Source organism: Neopsephotus bourkii, unplaced genomic scaffold (genome assembly GCF_033783945.1).
Source record: "Neopsephotus bourkii isolate Nb327-2 ecotype Australia unplaced genomic scaffold, CSIRO-AGI_Nbou_v1 NB_214, whole genome shotgun sequence".
Classification (NCBI taxonomy): Eukaryota; Metazoa; Chordata; class Aves; order Psittaciformes; family Psittacidae; genus Neopsephotus; species Neopsephotus bourkii.
Genome location: NW_026900726.1, coordinates 875,462 through 879,837, shown reverse-complemented (window position 1 = coordinate 879,837; position 4,376 = coordinate 875,462). Strand labels below are relative to the sequence as shown.

At 38.9% G+C, this 4,376-nt stretch overlaps 1 long non-coding RNA gene across 1 annotated transcript in view; it reads left to right on the top strand.

Moving 5' to 3' along the window:
- LOC133207470 (uncharacterized) overlaps positions 1-4,376 on the top strand; it is a 285,491-nt gene that overhangs the window by 150,000 nt on the left and 131,115 nt on the right. The gene's annotated exons all lie outside the window — the stretch shown is intronic.

The following is a 4,376-nucleotide window of genomic DNA, read 5'->3' as shown; positions in this document are numbered from 1 at the left end:
AACCACTTGCTCATTTTTCCCCAAACTGTTGAAAGCACGTCCGTATCACCTACAGAATATCCTTCTAAATGGATAGCATGATGGATTCCCAATAGCAAGACATTTTTCAAGAGGCAACAACTTTATATAGAGAATAAATAAATTTATAAAATGAATACTTCATATCTAAAGAGAGAACTAATTGATATTACTAAGTACCTCCACCTGTCATAGGATTTTATTAATAGCTTAGCTTTAAATAATCATTGTTTGGTAAAGATTACTTATTTAATTTTCACTGTTTGCTCAATGGTTAAGGATGATAAAAAGCAGTAAAATATCACCTTAAGTGATGTCTGTCTGAAAAAATATCATCTTTGTAGTGAAACATAATAGAATGTTAGAAAGGAGAAATACGCTGACACAAAACTATTTGCCATAAAAAAAGGTAGGCAAGACACCATTTTAGTGTGAAGTTGGATCTAAACACATAAGTAATCTAGTTAGGTTTTCCATGTTCTTACATTAAACTACCTGTTAGAAATAAAGCTTTTATTCTAATAGCAGTTTTGCAGAATGCAAAACTGCAGGCCTGGCTACTCCTGAAAGTGACTTTTGAAAAAGCAGAATTTTTCCATGACCAAAGAATCACCCCGTAAGCACAGGAAATCCTTGGGTAAAAACATCAGAAGTTTACAACATGTATTTGTTTATATAGGAACACATACACATACCTCACAGCTTTGCTTTGGACAGAGAGATAGAGCTGATTGTGTGCTTATGTCACAAATACAGCTGAAATAAAGAACCTGTTTAATATCCATACAGCTTCTTTCCAGATCAAGATATTTGTTAATTCCATGAAAGGACACTCTGAACTAATAATTTCATAGTTTTAATCAGCTATTTTAAGAAGAGCTGAGGAAACCAAAATATTAGCAAAATTGCATAGTAGGAGTAATAAACTAAAATGCTTTGACCCATTCTGATCATGTCATTAAGCACAGGATGGAAAAGTACTGAGAACACTGCAGTGCCAGGGCATGTGAGGGCAGTACAATAGCTGCTACAGAATATAAATATACATATGTACTTGATTGTCACGTAAAGCTTTTTTACTGTTCTTACACTGATGCAAATTAAATCTGGACTAATGTTTGAAATAACGATTTTCACTACCATTTTTGGTAAACTAACATGTTTGTTTCACTAATATTTTTGTTAAAAACTTCCGTTTTGAAAGTTTGTCACCCTTTACCAACTTGGTCTGGAGGATTTTAGAGGTTCTATTTCAACCTTCATGCACGCCCAAACACCATCCTGTGCACAGCTCACTTTTTGAAAGGTAATGCTTCAACTTGTATTTAAAAAAGGAAAGAATTACGATCTCTTCCCTTAATTAGAAGAAAGTGAACTGTGTGAAAACTGAACTATGGGTCTCTTCAAACATATCATCTAGTTCCACTTTTCTCAGCTGCCAACCTGAATTTCTACAGAGGGGGGGAAAATTAATAAAGGCCAATGTTTTTGCCCATTCTTGACATTTGTCTGGTTTTATTGGGAATGTCTAAATACAACCACCTTCTCCCAGCTGACATTTTGAAAGTAAAAAGTGATGTAACAGTATGTGCCTGAATGTGGAAATAAGCCAATACTTCTGCGTTCTTTGGTAGGGAGAGTCATTACATACTTTAAATACAATACCTCAATATGTACTTTAAAAAAAATCACCAAGAATTAAGGTTCAATGTGGTCTGTAACTACAGTCTTTGAAATTCACCAAAGTATAAAGGTTATTTGTGTAACATACCAAATTTCCTTAGCAACTAGTTCAACACAGAAAGATCACAAATCTCACCAAGTTTACTTAGTACCCTTCCACTTTCAATTCTCCAATGTGAAGCCCACATACATTGAAACTCCCTCAGCTTCTCAGAAATGCTCTTCCATGCCTGAAATTGTTGCAAGATTATTTTGCTAAGTTTTTTTTAATGGACTGGTTACAAATATGGTCAGCCAGATGCTCAGGTACTGTAGTAGCAAGGTTGCCTCTCTCTAGAGTACAGACACGTAGACACATGTAACAGATAAACTTTTGTATCAAATACAACTTTGGAATTAGGGTCAAATGAAGTAAAGTGAAACATTAATAAAAACTGATTGGTTTATTTTTTTCTTAGTAACTCAAAAAGAAAGGAGCAATCAAACTGATTTGAGATTCATCTTTCACAAAAAGAAGTAACTGGCAACATTTGGTTTGGCTTGAATGCCAGATTTTGCAAGACACTGAATCTTTTCTGTAGAAAAACTAGCATAAAAATTAATCAGATGTTGCAGAGACACCAATTATGAAAAGTTGTGTGCTTGTGGGCACATGCACACAGACACACAGACTTTAATCTCTACCCTTAGCATTGGCTTGAATTTTTGGCACATCAGAAATCAAAAGCAAGGTTTCTTTGTTTCAGCAGGCATTTTATAGCTATATTCAAACTAAAGCACAGTGCATAAATTAATGCTTCATAGTCAATCCAGTGCTCAATTCTATGTTCGCTTCATCTAGTTTTTCAATAGAAAAAAATGGACCACAGATTTTAGGTGTACCTTTACCCTTTTCATTTTAGAACAACAGGGGAACAAAGAATTCGTCAAGGTTTTAGTGCTGAAACCCAATCAGATACCATAAAACTTAATTACAGGTCAGTCTCATTCTCTTCCAATTTAATTTTATGTCAGCTTAATATTTCAGGCAGAAGCAACGAATTCTTCATGCTGTGCCAGCGTCTACTGACCCCACAATTTGAGGAATTGATATGCAAGGACTGCTGAAAGCTTCACTACGGGATTTAGGTCAGGATTCACAAAATGTTGAATCGTTGTCAGAAATGAAAACTCGGATCACCCAACTCACCCCAGGTTCCAGTATAGGCTGGGGAACGACCTGTTAGAGAGCAGTGTAGGGGAGAGGGACCTGGGGGTCCTGGTGGACGACAGGGTGACCATGAGCCGACACTGTGCCCTTGTGGCCAAGAAGGCCAATGGCATCCTGGGTTGTATTAGAAGGGGGGTGGTTAGTAGGTCGAGAGAGGTCCTCCTTCCCCTCTACTCTGCCCTGGTGAGACCTCATCTGGAATATTGTGTCCAGTTCTGGGCCCCTCAGTTTAAAAAGGACAGGGACCTGCTGGAGAGAGTCCAGCGCAGGGCAACTAAGATGATTAAGGGAGTGGAGCATCTCCCTTATGAGGAAAGACTGAGGGAGCTGGGTCTCTATAGTTTGGAGAAGAGGAGATTGAGGGGTGACCTTATTAGTGTATATAAATATATAAAGGGGGAGTGTCACGAGGATGGAGCCAGGCTCTTCTCAGTGGCAAACAATGAAAGGACGAGGGGTAATGGGTACAAATTGGAGCACAAGAGGTTCCACTTAAACCTGAGAAGAAACTTCTTCTCAGTGAGGGTGACGGAACACTGGAACAGGCTGCCCAGGGAGGTTGTGGAATCTCCTTCTTTGGAGACATTCAAGACCCGCCTGGACACGTTCCTGTGTAACCTTATCTAGGTGTTCCTGCTCCGGCAGGGGGATTGGACTAGATGATCTTTTGAGGTCCCTTCCAATCTCTAACCTACTGTGATACTGTGATACTGTGAACTCTTGACCTGTTGATTTTAGCAGATGTCCCATGCTTCTTGTTTCCCAGCATCACATATACTTAAGCTACTATGTCTGAATACCTGTCTCTCATAATACGCAGATACACTTCTTAGAAAGTAGAGCTACAAACTACTGGCACAAAGGAGGCTTGCTAACATAGCTCAAGTTCATCTGCTTCACCAGAGGCAGTTCCTGATTCAGACCTCACCACTGACATTAGCGTGATGCACTGAGTTATGTCACTAGTGAGTAAGACTAAACCATGCCACCACTGCTCTTGTGCAGTGTTGCTCACCATAGGCTTTGCCGTCCTAAATAAGTATGGTCTCTGTTCATTTTTCTGATCTTAGGGTGAAAAGCTTTGGTTTTAAATTCAAGTGATTTGTTATTTAAGGAAAATAAAACATGCATGCCTCTTCTACCTGTTGATTTAGGAATGTACATAACACCTGCATCCGGAGCAGCTGATTTGTTCTGAAAGCTGAGAAATTGGCAGTTGTTCCAACACACTCCAAGGGCAGCTTCAGAGCACGAGGGAGCTCCCGAGAGCATCACATTTCTGGTCTCAGTGGTCTTTTTCACTGTACTGTAGAATTTAAAAATGGGCCATTTATATTCAGAGTTTAGAGGCCCAGGACTGGAGTCTGAGGATATCTGTATTTTGCTGGTGAGCTGTAGTTCTTAAGGGGCACCAAGGTATAATCTTTGAAAGCTTTAGGCTTTCAGTAGCTGTTTAGACTGCTTT